Source organism: Centruroides vittatus, unplaced genomic scaffold, assembly GCF_030686945.1.
Source record: "Centruroides vittatus isolate TY-2023 unplaced genomic scaffold, ASM3068694v2 contig_956, whole genome shotgun sequence".
NCBI lineage: Eukaryota > Metazoa > Arthropoda > Arachnida > Scorpiones > Buthidae > Centruroides > Centruroides vittatus.
In genome coordinates this window covers 182,788-200,263 of record NW_027122635.1, presented here as the reverse complement: position 1 = coordinate 200,263, position 17,476 = coordinate 182,788, and the positions used below count along the sequence as shown (strand labels likewise).

The following is a 17,476-nucleotide window of genomic DNA, read 5'->3' as shown; positions in this document are numbered from 1 at the left end:
ATGGAATGAAACTGTACTAACTATAACTTTACTTGATGTATGGTGTATATAACATCGAATATTGTACAAAAGATATGAGTTTCTGTTCCTCTCATGCTTTAGAATAGACAAAATTTTGTAAATAATCTATGATTAAACTTTTGTTACTGAATATTCACGAACTTGTAAAGTCCTTATTATATTTCATTCATGCTTTAACCCTCCACTCTTGCCTAATGAACCTAGGTCTACTGGGGCTTTACAGTTTTATTTGTGGTTTTAACACTTTATATTTTGTTATGTATTCACTTTAAAAAAACTTTCCTACATTAAATAAACTTAGCACTTTAGTAAAGAAAACCTTTATAACAAAGCAATTCTATTGCTTGAGTTTTGGACATTTGTACAGATTTTTAGAATATGTTAAGTCTAAAAGTCAAGGTCCACCTGTATACAATAAAAACAAATTTACAGTTAAAGAATTCATTTGCTTATAATATTGTATCTATAGACTTTTACATACTTAAATACTAAAATAATAGTAATTGCATTTTAATGCTATTAAATTTGAATGAACAATAATATTTTTCAGCTTCTTAGTTATTTATATTACCTCAGAATCTAAAGCCAATTTCAAAAAAATTTTAAATAATGAGAAAATTGTTAAAGTTTTGAGATTCATTAAGGAGACAGAGAGATGATAAGCATTTGTAACAGACGCAACTCCTTTTATTCTAAAGACTAAAACAAGTTACCAGTCCATTATGTATAAAAAATACAGTGGGTGACAAATGTTTTCAAACTATCGTAAAGTTCTTCTTCAGGTTAAATAGTTTTGGAATGCTTGAAAATCAAACGTAAAAATTTAAAATGAAATTGAATGTCATTTCGACAAAATCCATTTTACCGAGCATGTGCAATCGTGCGCTGATGGATATAATTACAGGTTTGCATCTAGAGTGCCTGCCAGGCTAGCAACAGATTAAGCTCCTCCTTCCGGTTGATACAGGTGGTCTCTCAGCTGGCTTTGTAAATGGCTATGGCATCTAGCCATTTAAGATGGTCCTGATGGGGTGTGCTGACAACGATTTCGGCCTTGTCAAACTCTGCCTCAGTGTCCAGATCAGATTCATATAGGGCAAGGGCAGTAGCGTGCCATCCATGTTGAATATCTGCTCGATGTTCTCTTACACGGGTACTTAAAGAGCATTTGGTAAAACCAATATATAACAAGTCCTTGCCCCATCTGTTGTCCATAAGTGAGATGGATTATATACCAGGAAGTCTGGTATGATTCAGAGGGTCTTTTTCATTTCGAAGGAAGTCATAGATCGTTGGACATCTCCTGTATGCTATCTGCAATTGATGCGTGTTGGCAATTCCCGCACGTATCCACCGCCTAAGATACAGGTTAAACGTAATGGGAACACGTGTTGGACTGTTAGGATCTAAGTTGGCACTATCATGCGTGGTAGGAGTGCATTGCGAGTGGTAATACCACTCGACCGAATGCTGCGTCAGGGTGGGGTACCCGTGTTCGGTAGCTATCCTCTTAACTCGAGCTAACACAGCTGTTAGGGCTTGTGAGGTGAATAAATGTGAAAATGCCCTTTTTACTGGAGCATTAAAAGCTGCAGTCTTGTATGAGAATGGGTCACACAAACTGATTGGTATGTACGTAGAAGTAGCACACAGCTTGCAATACACTGATGTGCAGATGTTGGATCCTTCCATTCCAATGCTAATGTCCAGAAAGTGGATCTCTTCCCTGCTAGCTTGCTCAATTCCTACTGTTACACCATTCGGGTTGTCGTTGACGGCTTGCATGAAAGATGTCATGTCCAGTATCATCTTCCACATGTAAGACCGCCGACTTCCAGGGGAAAACAGTTAATCCCGCGTCAGGAAAACCTAGGGTCGAAAACGTATGTGGGTGGTGGCGGTAGGAGACAAAGATGACAAGTGTCTTACACAAAACCGTTTATTCTAACTACTAAGTTAACTTACATATTATTGGTACAAATTGCGATCTAGATCGACTCTTGTGGTGATAGAGATCTCCAGTTGTCGGTAGTCGGATGCGGTCCGTCTTCCGAAGATGCGTGCCCGGGGCTGGGATGACGAACTGTCTATTGCACTGGACGTGTGGCTTGGACGGGGGTCACCAGCTGGCGGACGTAGGTTCTGGCGTCTATGAGGTAACACTGGTCCAGAGGAGAACTGCCGCACTTCTTCCAAGAACGACGGAAGGAGGGTCCACACCTTGACCTTGCGACTCGGGAGTTTTATAGGAGTTTCCCCCCTGAATTTCACCCTTTTGATTGGTTCTATTCTTCCTCTCCCTTACCCCGATTGGTCATTTCTTTTGTTTCTAGGCGAAACTGGAGACCGATCTGGGTCGGGAGAGTTCCGAGAGGTGTTGACGGAGTCTTTGAAGTTCGTGCTCGTATATTCCGGCCGTTATGGCCCTCTCTTTGACGTTTTGACCTCACGCGGTCCGCCAGATGCTTCGGTGGCCATTTACCCCCTCTGTTTCCCGTTTCCGACACTCGTACACGAGCACCTGGACAAAGCTCCCTCTCTCTCGGTTGACATCCCCTCGGTCGTTCATTATCGTGTCGCGTTTGTTTTAGGATAAGTTTGGGAGAGTTTCTTTCGTGTCTGGTTTACATCACCAACACATGTTCCTGACACGGTTTGACTCTCGAAACTTTCCGACTTCGGAACTTTATAATTATTCACCATTTTTACGCGTTTTTGCGATCCCTACACGGCTCCCCGCCATTTAAAAATGTCGCTCCAAGGTCAGCGACATTTTACCTGGCGACTCGGGTTGCCAGTCCGATCTCCGCGCCTGCAGAACCTGCGATCCCGTTTTCTCCTCCCCGGCCGAACCGCGTGGGTTTCCGCTTTGGTTCGCGACCGATCGGTTATCGCATTGACCGTCAAACAAACTAATTAGTACAAAAAGTTTAATATGGATTATAAAAATTTTCTATTACTACATATACTAACTACATCATAATTAATATAGATAATTACAAAACAAAGGGTTAACAAATATTATAAAATGCTTATATTTTTTTTTTGTTTTCCTCATTGGGGGCGCCAACTTCTGGCTCTCCCCGCCGCCAGGAACATTTCTTCCCTTTTTTGGAAAGCTTGTCTCTCCCGATCTTGGCGCTGGATAATTCTTTGCATCTGTTCCAAGATCGCTTGGCCTCTTCCCACCCCCTGTCGGGGCCGAGGTGGAAGGGCGTCGTTGTTTCTCATCGGCGGCAATCGGGCTCCTCCCGCCTGCGGGGAATCGTCCTCCTTTGGGGTGCCATTCACCTTGTTTATGGCCGCCGATACCGCTTTTTCCACTTCCCTCCGCAGGTCAGGGTCTATTTCGGCCCGCTGCGGCAAGAGGATTATTTCGGGGTTTCCCCGCCGGGGGTTTTGTGTCACCCGCCGAAGGGCGCCCCTCACGGTGTCCGAGTTCACCGTGAATTCGCTTTCTGGCCATACCGAATGGCCTGTTGCTCTCTCGGCGCCGCTTTCTTCCGTATTCCATGTTGTCTCCATGTCGATTGTCTTTTCTGTTAAAGATAAAAGGAAAGAATGATTAAATGATGAAAGCGTGTTTAATATGCCGGCTGGTCCCCTCTTTTTCTACGGAAGAGCGATTTCGTACGCGATCTCTCCCGAATATGTATGCATATATGTTTCGTTATAAGCCGAGGAGGGGAACCTCATCTGACGCCGAACAGGGGCCCTTTCAGTTCTCGCTATCCGGTTCGGGTTCCTCGACAGTCCCTCGATTTCTTACGGGGAAGATAGTCACCAGCACATTTAGGACGTGACTCTCGAGCATCCGCTCTAACATTTTTATACTTAAGGTCATGCAATCTCTCATTCGTATGATGAACTTTAAGTCTCCGATCACGCTCCTGGGAATAGATTCCCATTGCAATGTCTTGCCTCTGCCGCGAACTTCAATTCTTACTCGGAAGCGCCCTGATTCTTTGCGGCTTCCTACATTTTGAGCTATGATATAAAGTGGGGAATTCTCGTCGATTGTTTCTGTCTTAATGATTTGGATAATGAAATCCTTTTGGTGACAATGGAGACAGGATATCCACGTGAGCGGTATGGACGCATCTAATCCTACGATGGACATCCGTACTGAGTTATGGTTTATATGATGTATGTAAGAGTGGTGCTCGGTTAGGTGCGGTATTACTTGTTGGTATACTCCTTCCCAGGTGCAAGCATCATCCAAGGAGGGGCAAGAACACGTCCGGAAGGGACAGTATTGCTCATGCACTTTTCTGTCCTTGAGAGGTCTTCTCTCCGGACATCCGTTGTCTTTATAGGCACACGGCAGAGCTATGATTTCGCCCAGCTTTTCTAGGGTCAGATTTCTAATATTTCTCAATTCTCCGCGGCAGACGGGGCATTGTCGAACTTGTGATTTGCATCGGGCACAGACTGTATGGCCCGACAGACATTGGAAGGTAGGGGGTGCCATGTGTTCATAGCATACCGGACACTCGAACAAGGCCACCAGGGCAGGATCCGGAAGGGAGTCTCCGGGTGATGCCTGTTCCGGGATAGCCACTGCTCGGTCTTCCTCCATTTTTCTCGTTTCTATACAAAAGGAAAAGAAAAATTGGTTGAGTTTTCTAACTAACGGATTAATATAAAATTCTACTGCGACACGAGATAAAATTTTTCGCGCCGTTTTTTTTTTTTTTTTTTTTTATAACCGTGCTCATTTCGTGGCTCGGTAATCGTTCTGTCATCTCCAATATGACGGGTTCTATTCGTTCTTCCCTTTGGAAAGATGGATAAGGACTCATTGACCTTTGTCTTCCCAAGCAGTGTGGCCGCTTGTGGCATTTCCAAACCATCAGAAGGATCGATATAATAACAGCAGGGACCACAAGACTTAGATTCCACATTGAGAATGGTTGTTCTGACACACCTGGTGTCGACGAAGGGATATCCGTCTTTACTGATTTGATCTCTTGATCTATTTCCTGTAGTCTTCGTTTTGATAATTCCAGGGACCACTCCTGTCCTCGGGGTTGGAGCACACCCGGGGTGATGTTTCCTCGGATGTATCCCTGCAAAATTCTCATCTCAGTACGATTTAGAACGTCCGATATTGCGGGTATCACGTATTGATTTCGGAGCGCAATTCTAAAGGAGGTTCTTGATTGGAAGTGTGCCGTGAGTCGCACGCCGGGCACATGGCCGGTGCAGGTCATCGGCAGTCTAAATATTCCTGTGTTGTTCAGTTTAATCATCTTGACTGGTGAGCGTTGCTGATCTCTCTCCAGATTGCACTCGATAACCAAATTTAGAGGTGATGGGGTAGAGTATATCCAAGTCCCTTCTTCGTCGATACGACGGAACATTGGTTTCGGATATACAGATACTCTTCTTTTACAGAGTTTGTTTACTACTGGCTCATCTGCCATGAATAACGCATATTCGCACGACTGATATGGAAGTCTCCACACGGCGACTTCTGGTGCACAAATCGTGGTCAATCCAGACCTACATTTTTGCAAGTCATGGGCTTCTAGCAACATGTAAAGTTGTCGATTCCTCGATAAAGCGATATACGGATATTCGGTCTGGTAATGGGCAAATGTTTTGGAAGCGGGAAAGTATGCGGGAAATTGTACCGCTTCGTACAAGTCAAAATATCCTTCGGGGGTGATTAATGGAAACTTAGCAAAGATTCTCAGCGTCGACGGAAGTGCCACTGCTATGGTGGTTATCCATTGATAATATTTAAAGACGTTGTCTTTGTTTAGGGTCTCGATCAACGAGATTCCGCTAGGTAAATGTTTGTTTATTTCCGTTAGTGCTTCTAACAGCTGTGACCTTGGCAGGAAATATGAGCTGAGTCTGTCGTTCTCTAGCATCTCGACTGCCTGTCTTAAGTTCGTGACGCCGATTCGGAACTCCATGACGGCATTTTCTGCATATCGAAGTGCTGTACTTACGACGAATGTATAACTGAACATTTGGAGTTGTTTGTCTAAATAATCTTGACGTCTAATCATCATGTCGATGTACTTCCGGTTGTCCTTGACCGCTTGTAGGGTTTGGTTCATGACGGTTGTTTGGGCCTCTAAAATGTGCACAAATTTTTGTTGATTTCTGGATAATTTATTTATTTGACTGTTCATTGCTTCAACTTCCTCCGAGGTTGCAGTACCGAAGAGGAACTTCAAGATTTTTCCTCCAACGTCAATTAATCCTCGTTTCGATCGGGAGGGATTTCCTGTAGTTACGGTGGATTTTAGTTCTTTATATTCTGTCTCGAAGTCGGTGAGGGATCGTTGTAGGTTTGTCAGTTCTGCTTCAGCTAAAGTCCACAAGGGTTGCATAGGGTCATCTTGCTTCCGTTTACCTTCTTTAATGACGGGGACTAATGAGGTCAAGTGACGGTGCAAACCACGAAGATAATTGTCGTATTCTTCGAACGATATCTCGATGACCATAGTCCATTGACTCGTGGTCATAAGGAAGTTTCCCTGATGTAAGAATATGATACCTTTGGTCAATGCAGGTACGATCGTTGATACGTCGTTTACAGCGTAGCTTAGCAACATGAACACATAGACTACTATAAACTTTTCCATCGTCATCTGACAAAAAGGGAGTTTACATTGTTACTAGTTTCGATTTGGTGACAATTGATTTAAATGCGCACGCGTATTTACAATAGACCTCGCTCCAGTTGGAGGATGATATCTCCTCTTTCACAAGAAAGAGAAGCTACCATTTACAATCGGCGAACAATCCAGTTGGAGTAGGGTGTGGCAGCCGCGGAAGGCCCTCATTTTGCCGACCGGTCTCGGCGACCTTCGCGTCCCGCACCGCTCCCATATTTGGTTGTATACTTCCCGAAGACTTGGGAAGGACCCACGGATAATCGCTTACTGGTCCTTGACTTCGGAGAGCATAGTTGTGTGTAGGTTGTGACGGGATCACGGGTTGTTCGACTTCCGTGTCTCCGGCGGTGTTTGTGATATCTGTCTGGCTTTGCTGCAGTGAGTCTAAAATGATTTCGTCCCAGGGGTCAACCTGTTCTGTTTGAGGTTGCACCTCCGTTAGGGATGATGGATCTGCGTTGTTCACGCCGGGGCTTCCTTCTCCTGCATCGGGTGGTACAAATTCCAACCTAGCGATTGCAGGTTTCAGCCTATTAGCATGCGTGTGTAATTTCTTCCCGGATTGGATGTGTTGGACTATAAAGTCTACGGGGCTCGTCTCTGCAATTATTCTATAGGGACCGTGCCATCGCGGGGCCAGTTTTCGCTTCACTCCCGCGGGTATAACTACCTCATTAACAAAAACTCTGTCTCCAATTGAGAATTTGTATGGCTTGTGCCTACGTTGATGATAGGTATTTCTATCGTACGCGGCTTTTTCCGCGTGTTCCTGAGCTAATTTGTGGGCTGAGGTCATCCTCGCTCTTAACTCGCTCGCGTAATTTTCACTTATGTCATAACGGGGTCTATTTGGTTCGATAACGATATCAAAGGGGTAAGTCGGATCGCGTCCATACAAAAGGAAAAAGGGCGTTTCGTTAGTACTCGAGTGTACTGTCGTGTTGTACGCGAAGAGAGCATACGGGATCATTTCATCCCAATTGCGCTGATCCGCGTCAACATAATGAGTTAAAATATCTATCAGCGTTTTGTTCAATCGCTCTACCATTCCGTTACATTGGGGGTGATACGCTGTAGTAAGGAGTCTTTCTATTTTTAACAATTCACAAACCTCCCTCATAACCTTGGAAACGAAATTGGATCCTCTATCAGTGAGTAATTGTTTCGGGACCGAATGTCGGAGAATAATCTGCGTGACGAACGCTTTTGCCACTGTTTTTGCCGTAATGTCGGGCAATGGGATCGCTTCGGCCCATCTAGAAAAATGATCGATAAAGACCAATAGATATTTGTTGCCGTTATTAGTAATAGGAAGGGGACCCTGGATGTCCAGTGCAGTGCGTTCGAAGAGTCTTGACACTCGAGGGAACGTCTGCAGTGGGGCTTGGTGTCCGTGTTGGGGCCTTTTCCTCATCGCACACTCTTGACAGCTATCGCAATAATGGGCTATGTTCTTATTCATTTCTGGCCAAAAGAACTGTGTCTGTAGTTTCTTTCGCATCTTTTTCTTACCTACATGTCCTGAACTGGGGATATCGTGGAACAACTTTAAGACATAATCTATCATAACCTTGGGTACGACTATTCTATCCCATTTTTCGTTTCTCTCGGGGTTTTCCTTTCGATGATAAAGGGTTTCGTCTGCGTCTAAATAATAATCTGCGAAGTCTACGTTTGTTTCACGGGAGGACAATTTTCCCATTAACTGTTGTCTAATTTGCTTACAAAAGGGATCCTTTAACTGTTGTTCCTTTATTTGTACCTTACTATATATAGGTTGCATCTCGCAAATTTTCGCTACGGGCATTCGGCTTAACGCATCTGCATTTGTGTGAGCCTTGCCTGGTTTATGAATTATTTCGAACTGATACTCTTGTAATGCTAAATTCCATCGACTAAGTCTCGAACTTTCGTCTTTAACGTTAATAAGCCACCTAAGGGGTCTATGATCTGTGATAATTGTAAATTTTCTTCCATAAAGATAGGGTCTAAAGTGTTTGATCGACCAAATCACGGCCAAACATTCCTTTTCTGTTGTGCTGTAATTTTTCTCGGCTGATTTTAACAATCTGCTTGCATACGCTACGGGAAGCTCTCCACGTTCATCTTTTTGTGACAACACTGCACCTATCGCTGTGTTGGAAGCATCTGTTGCCAATATAAAGGGGCTGTTAAAATCTGGGGACCTAAGCAAGGGTGCTGTAGTCAAAATTTCCTTTAATTTCTCGAACGCGGTTTCATGTTCCTGGTTCCAGTGAAACTTTACGTCGTTCTTTAATAAATCCGAAAGGGGTTTTGAAATTTTTGCGTATTGAGACATGTGTCGTCTATAATATCCTGTCAAACCCAAGAATGCCCTAACATCTCGCTCATTCTGGGGTTGAGGAAAATTCTTAACGCACTCTATTTTTGACCGATCCGGTCGGATACCATCTTCTGAAACTTCGTGTCCTAAAAACTTTATTTGTCGCCTTACAAACTGACATTTCCGGGGCTTCAGCTTCAATCCAGCTGCCGCCAGTCGCTGGAGTACCAACTCCAATCGTTCCAAGTGCGATTCGAAATCTGGGCTAAATACTAATATGTCATCCATATAGACGAGACAAATCTTGTTTTTCAAGCCGCTTAATATTAAATCTGCCATCCTTTGGAATGTCGCAGGAGCTGATGCGATTCCCATTGGAAGGCGATTATATTGATAATGGCCCGACGGAGTGCTAAACCCCGTCTTTTCTTTGGATTCAGGGCTCAGGGGAATCTGCCAGAATCCACTTAGGGTATCCATAGAAGAAAAGTATCGCGCTCTTCCCAGCAAACTCAGTGATTCCTGGATGTGGGGCAACGGATAAGGGTCTAACTGGGTAATTTTATTTAATTGGCGATAGTCCACCACCATTCGATAACTTTTATCAAATTTACGGACCATCAAAGCCGGGAATGCCCACGGAGAGCTGGAGGGCTCTATCACTCCGCTCTTTATCATTTTATCCACTAATTCATCCATTATTTCTCTCTGGGCATATGGAATTCGATATGGGGCACGACATATTGGGGGATTATTTCCAGTATCTATCTTATGCTCTACTAAGTCACAATAACCCAAATCGAAATCGTCCTTCGCGAATACATGCTTATATTTGTATAATAGATCTAGTAGAGGTGTCAGCTTATCCTTTCCTACTTCGCTAAAGTTAAATAAATTCGCAAATTGAGCTCTAGTTAGTTCGTTTTCATTTGATCGCGTCATTTTATTTTGTTTCGCGCTTTCCTTTGTTTCCTCTTCCGCTAAGAGAAAAGTTCCTAACTTACTTCCTCTGTTTAACTTAATCGGTTGTGTTTTTACATTCATTATTCTGACGGGTACTCTACCCTGCTTCCGTGTTTTGACTAACGTGTGGGCAACAAACACGCCTTCTCGTTCGGGGAGTGTCGGTTCAACAACTCCTAATTGTCCTGTCAACGGGGAATGAACTTTCCCCTCCACAATGACTTCTGACCGCGGGGGAATGACGTAATCGTCGGCTAACGTCACTTCCTTAGGAGAGCTGTTCTCTCCCTGCTCTAAACTATTAACCTTTGTTTGTTTTAACTTCTCCCGTTTAGTTTTTCGCTTGCATTTATTTTTCTTTTTCGTTTTCGCGTCTCCTATAGTTCTATTTTCTCTATCGCTACTTACAGTTACATTTAAATCGTCTTTTGACGGTACGCGTATTTTTTCGCCTGCTTTCTCGCTCTTAATTTCGACGCTTTCATTTAATTTGGAACTATCGTCGCTTTCTTTTATTTCGGCTAGTCCCCAAAAGGTCACTGTGTCTCCTGAAGGGAAACTAAGCGTCGCATTCTTAACCGAGATCGTAACATCGTATTTTTGAATAATATCTCTACCTAAGAGTCCGTCGTTAGGCGTAGTAATCTCGGGGTGCACTAAATAACAATCGTGGAAAAAGGTCAAACGTCCGATCTGGAATTTTAACTTAAACTTTCCGAATGTCTCGATAACGTGTCCGGTGACACTTATTAACTCTACTATTCTAGTCTCCGCTCGCCGCAATCGCGTTGTATCGGGAAATAGCTCTCTAGAAATCAAAGTAACAGCTGCACCTGTGTCTATTGTCAGCTGAACCTTCCTATTTTCTATCTCGCAAATTATTGTACAAGGGGGCAATTCTCTACCTCTTGATTCATTGATTCCCGCTAATTGGGGTGTCTCTGGACCTATCGGCGGTCGATTTATTTCGCTATTTCGTTCTCTAAACGCAACCGAAGTGACTCTGTCGGAGTCTCGCGTTTGTTTATTATCCACGGGCATGTTTTCTGGGGCAGGTAATGCTAAAAATCGAGGGGCGGCTACGTGGTTCGGTGCGCGCTCCGTATCGAAGCTGCTTCCGGACCAACCTAGACCGTAACGCGGGGGATAAAAGGGCAACGGAACACCTTGTCCATTGTTTTCGTATTCAAATTGTCTAAACCGCGTAGGGGAAAAGGGTATCTGTTCCGACTGACTAAATCTAAAGGGGTTCGGCCGATTTCTAACGGGTATCTGCCATTCGAAAACTTCTTGATTCGCTCCCCACCTCCGGGGATCCGGAGGAAAGGCGTTTCCTCTGTACCAATCCAGAGGCGTCGGCATATAATCTCCGTATTCTGCACAATTAGGATTTATCGCTCGGAATTTTGATAATCTATCTACATTCCTTCTCCAAGGGGGTATCGGACCTTGTTCTGAAAAGGGGCCGTAGCAAGGATATCGCGTGCGGGGTTGTCCTTGCGGGTTAGCGGGTTGAGATCGCGGGGAAAATTGTTGCGGTGGGCGTCGCTGCGGGCTCGGGGGATGCCGCGGATTTCGCATCCCGTCATTTGCTGTATCAGCTCCTTGTATCCGATTTGTTCGCGAGGGTTCTCCCCTTTGGAAATTGTTTGTTGGCTTAGGCAAGGGCGGTTGATCGAGCCTTTTTCCTATTGTCGCTAATTGTTTCGAAATTTGCGCGATTTTTGCGTCGAGAGCCGATTCTCTCCGTAAATTGGGTTCTTCCGTTGGCGTGTCGCGCCCCTCTACTGCATCATTGATGCCGGCAACTAAATTTCGCGTTTTTCCTGCCAATTGATCTATCGTTTCTTCGCGGATAGCTATTTTTAAGGCCTCGGCGAAAGTTGCAGGGTCATGCGTCATTACACGCCTTTTTAGCCTGTCCGTTAAGCCATGCAAAAACTGGACGCGCAATTTTTCGTCCAGCTCCCGCTGTTGACAGCGTTTGATAATTGCGTTCTCCTGTTCGTTCGCGCCCGTTTGTTCTATGCTTGTCGCGCTAGCGAGGGATTGCAAGCGAACCGCGAATTCTTGAACCATCTCATCTCTCTTTTGAGAGCACGTATGAAATTTCTGAACGCGAATCGAGTATGGTTCTTGGTCAAAACGCCGGATCATCAGCTTTTGAAAGGTCTCGAACTCCGTTATGCTTTTCATGCTGAGGTCGCGCCATGCAAAATCTCGGGCTACACCTGTGAGCTTGCACTTGGCTATGCTCAGGCACTGCCGAGGAGTCCATCCCGCCAGACTAGCGATCTCTCCCAACGTGTCAAAGAAATCGGTGACACGCCCTGTTTCTCCCGAAAACGTCGGGATTAACCCGCCAAATGCGGAAAAGGAGGGAAGAGAGCCGCTACTGCCACCGTCACGAGGTCGCGTCGGGACACTTGCATCTGCCTCCATCGCTCGACCCACTTGTTAGAAAAACTTTTCGTCGGCGTAACTTACTCAAAATTTTTGTGTGGGGCAATTAAATATCCCACTTCTGACACCATTGTAAGACCGCCGACTTCCAGGGGAAAACAGTTAATCGCGCGTCAGGAAAACCTAGGGTCGAAAACGTATGTGGGTGGTGGCGGTAGGAGACAAAGATGACAAGTGTCTTACACAAAACCGTTTATTCTAACTACTAAGTTAACTTACATATTATTGGTACAAATTGCGATCTAGATCGACTCTTGTGGTGATAGAGATCTCCAGTTGTCGGTAGTCGGATGCGGTCCGTCTTCCGAAGATGCGTGCCCGGGGCTGGGATGACGAACTGTCTATTGCACTGGACGTGTGGCTTGGACGGGGGTCACCAGCTGGCGGACGTAGGTTCTGGCGTCTATGAGGTAACACTGGTCCAGAGGAGAACTGCTGCACTTCTTCCAAGAACGACGGAAGGAGGGTCCACACCCTTGACCTTGCGACTCGGGAGTTTTATAGGAGTTTCCCCCCTGAATTTCACCCTTTTGATTGGTTCTATTCTTCCTCTCCCTTACCCCGATTGGTCATTTCTTTTGTTTCTATGCGAAACTGGAGACCGATCTGGGTCGGGAGAGTTCCGAGAGGTGTTGACGGAGTCTTTGAAGTTCGTGCTCGTATATTCCGGCCGTTATGGTCCTCTCTTTGACGTTTTTGACCTCACGCGGTCCGCCAGATGCTTCGGTGGCCATTTACCCCCCTCTGTTTCCCGTTTCCGACACTCGTACACGAGCACCTGGACAAAGCTCCCTCTCTCTCGGTTGACATCCCCTCGGTCGTTCATTATCGTGTCGCGTTTGTTTTAGGATAAGTTTGGGAGAGTTTCTTTCGTGTCTGGTTTACATCACCAACACATGTTCCTGACACGGTTTGACTCTCGAAACTTTCCGACTTCGGAACTTTATAATTATTCACCATTTTTACGCGTTTTTGCGATCCCTACACACATGATGAAAATGTCGTCAATGTACCTTTTATAGAGTAGGATGTTAGGGAGGAATGGTGGAAGGACTTTGTGCTCAAGTTGACCATTTCACAAAGGTCCCCAGACACAGGGCTACCCATGGGTACTCCTCTCCTCTGGTGGTAAACAGTACCATCAAAAGTAAAATAGAATCATAGCAGATAAGGTGGGCCATTTCTAGTACTTGTTGGTGTAGTGCCTGATCTTGAACCAAAGTAACAAACCTGTAATTATATCCATCAGCACACAATTGTGCATGCCTGGCGAAACAGATTTCATCGAAATAACATTCAATTTCATTTTAAATCTTTATGTTAGATTTTCAAGCATTCCAAAACTATTTGTCCTGAAGAAGAACTTTGTGATAGTTCAAAAACGTTTGTCACCCACTGTATTTTTTTTTTATACGTAATGCACCGGTAACAGGTTACGAAAGTGAGAATTTTACTCTGGTGTTGAGGTAAAGATTAATTCTATATTTGACTAAAACAAGAATAACATAGGATGTATATCCAACAGATGAGTCTTGCAAGTGAGGGTGTGACACAAAATTGCAGTTGTGGGACAGAAGGGACAAGGAGATTTCTCTATTCAAGGGAGGTCTCCCTGCTAGACCAAATTGGTTCTCACTTGCAAGCACTAACAAAAATATTCTATAATATTGAAATGATTCTTATTTGGTTTGGATGATGCTAATGAGAATAGTTTCAGTAATAGTTTACTTATCTCAAAGATCCTAAAAGTTTAATTAATTATACAGATAACAAATGGTTTTTAAAATTTTGAATATGAATGCAATTCCATAAGCTTTAAACTAGCTTAACATATAATCAAACCTATTTTATGTAAATATTCTTAATTTTGTTCTTTATTTTACTATATAAAACATGAAAAAGTAAACCATACTTTCAGTGCTTTTTTCATGTGTGCTATATCAATTGTATTAACTCATATAAAGCATTTCTTTAAAATTTTAGTTTAGTATTTTTTGCTTTCATTTTTTAAAAATAACATTTAGAATTGAAGACACAAGTGGATAAAAGTATTAAGTTACAATCATCCAAAATCCAATTACCTAGTATGGGTGAAGGTCTAATGTATTCATTTTTTCAGATACAACCATCAAAGATCTCAGAAATTAAATGATACTGTAATGCTATCTGCAACAAATGGTTTTATGGATATATTTATACCAAAATAATTACATAAAACTTTGAACATCAATTCATTTAAAACCTTGATTTTGAAATATAACACCTTCAACTTGTGTCTTCAAATTATCAATCCTTGTTGCATTTATCACAATGGTCTTGGTATCCCTGAGAATGAGCTGAGATAGGATACTACTAAAGTTTAAGTGGACTTTTTTGATTTTAATTTCAAAATATCAGAAAACTGTGTGTGAAATATTTAGATTTATTCAAAAGATGTTAGAATATCTACACCAGAGAACAGTACAGTTTCACGTATCTAAAAGCCTTTTACCGGTGCACGTATCAATTAGTTACAAACGTTTTCGAACCTTAATGGTTCTTCTTCAGATAATGATCCCCTAATGGAATGCGCCTTGATTCTAAGTTGTGAAGAAATATGATCCGAAACAGTAATTGAAGGTAATTGCATTAACTACAAGGACGAGATACCTCTATTGATGAGATGGCAGGCCCTACTAGATAAAACCATAAATTAGAGCACAACAAGCATAGCGTGCAAGTCCGTATTGATGTCATCGAGATGGGACAACGTTCCGGATTGTATTTCTTCACAACTTAGAATTGAGGTGCATTCCGTTAGGGGATCGTTACCTGAAGAAGAACCGTTAAGGTTTGAAAATGTTTGTAACTAATTGGTTTAGAGCAGTGCAGTGATTCCCAACCGGTGGTTCGCGAACCCCTGGGGGTTCGCAGTGTTTGCAGAGGGGGTTCGCGAAAATAATATTGTAATGGCGGATTTTTTAAAACGCCATTAAAATCAAAAGCAAAAAAAAAAAACAAAACAAAAACACAAAAATTAAAGAACACACCCACTGTAAAACAGATTGTTCGCTGCCTGTTTGTTAAGAAATCTATAATAAATTTCAATATTTTCATTTCTTTTTTCCTTATTTGTTTTTCAAAATTACTTCATCAATATCAAATTATATCAACAATTTTATACATTATAATTTATTCCTCTTATTCAAGTAATCAAATACTATTCTCTTTTTATTACAAACATTTATTTATATTTAAAACATTTTATCAATGTGATTAGTATCATGTTCTGCTTTATATTTAAAATCATTGCAGCAGTTTTCCCTTCTATGTAATATTTTTTTTACAATACAATTGGAAATAAATATCAAATTAAGGCAGTTTACTACAGATTTTAGAATTAGATACTTGTTCACAACCGGAAACTGGGAGAGTAGTGTTGTATTAACCGACGTTCATACATAGGCTTAGCACTTGTAAAGCTTGAGTGATAGTGATACTGTGACTGTCAAGTTCTCGTGTAAATGATTTAATAATTATTAATTTAATTATTATTATAGCTTATTTTTATTATGGATCGATGGTTAAAAACGGGTCGTTTAGAAACGAGACATGATAATCGAGATGATAGTACTGAAAGCTGTAGTGAGGTACCGTTTCACCAGACGAAAAACAAAGGAAATGATGATAGAAAAGAGAAAAAGCGAAAATATGACAGCGACTATCTACAATTGGGTTTTCATTTTACTGGGGATGAGTCGGAACCTAAACCGCTTTGTGTTATATGTAACGAAGTTCTTGCCAACAGCAGTTTAAAACCATCACTTCTTCGTAGACATATTGAAACAAAACATCCGACACACAAAGATAAACCTCTTGAATATTTCAAAAGAAAATTAGCAGATATCAAAAAGTGTAGTCTTTCTTCTTTCTTGACTTCAAACGAAGATAGTAAAATGGCCCTTGAAGCATCATTTCGAGTAAGCTATAGAATTACAAGATCTGGACAAGCGCATACAATAGCAGAAAATTTAATTGGACCATGTGCGAAAGATATCGCCAAATGTATGCTTGGGGAAAAGGCAGCAAAGAAAATTGAGCTAGTTCCCTTATCAAACAACACGGTGTCGCGTAGAATTAATGACTTGGCTAATTATGTGGAGAACGAACTTCTAAAAAGAATAAAATTGAATTATTTTGCAATTCAACTTGACGAATCGACGGATGTAACAAATGCCGCAGTCTTGCTTGTCTACGTTAGATATCTTTTTACGAATATTGTTCAAGAAGATGTACTATTTGCAAAACCTTTGAAAACCTACACAACTGGAGAAGCGATTTTCGATATGATCAATGGGTATTTTGAAAAGAATGGAATAAGCTGGTCTTATTGTGTGGGTGTGTGTACAGATGGTGCAAAATCAATGACAGGAAAATTTTCTGGTTTTGTGGCACGGGTGAAGAAGATCAACGAGAAAATTCAATGGACTCATTGTTGTATTCATAGACAAGCTTTAGTATGTAAGCGTATTCCTGCAGAGTTATCTACTACTTTAAGTGATGCTGTGAAAATTGTGAACTTTATAAAATCGCGTGCTACAAATTGCCGTCTATTCCGTACGCTTTGTGAGGATTTTGGAAGTTTCCACGTTTCTTTACTACTTCACACAGAAGTTAGATGGCTTTCCCGTGGTAAAGTTTTGACGCGTTTGTTTGAATTGAAGTCTGAAGTTCAAGCATTTTTTATTGATCATCCGTTTCATTTGTCTTCTTGTATATCCGATGTTCTTTGGCTGCAAAAGCTTGCGTATTTAGCTGACATTTTTTTGTAAACTGAATGAATTAAATATGTCTTTACAAGGCGAGGGTGTCACCATTTTCAGTGTACATGATAGAATTGAGGCTATGTTGAAAAAGATCAATTTTTGGATTCAATGCCTGCAGATGAATGAGTATGGATGTTTCGATTCTGTCAGCACTTTTTTTATCAGAAAATTCAATTAAACTTGACGAAAACATTAAAAGGAGTATATGTGAACATCTGAACTATCTTCGATTAACTTTCGATGACTATTTTCCCAACAGATGCAATATATCCATCTCAAACAAC

At 42.2% G+C, this 17,476-nt stretch overlaps 1 protein-coding gene across 1 annotated transcript in view; it reads right to left on the bottom strand.

Annotated features, from left to right (window-relative positions):
- LOC136985251 (sushi, von Willebrand factor type A, EGF and pentraxin domain-containing protein 1-like) overlaps positions 1-17,476 on the bottom strand; it is a 170,256-nt gene that overhangs the window by 29,658 nt on the left and 123,122 nt on the right.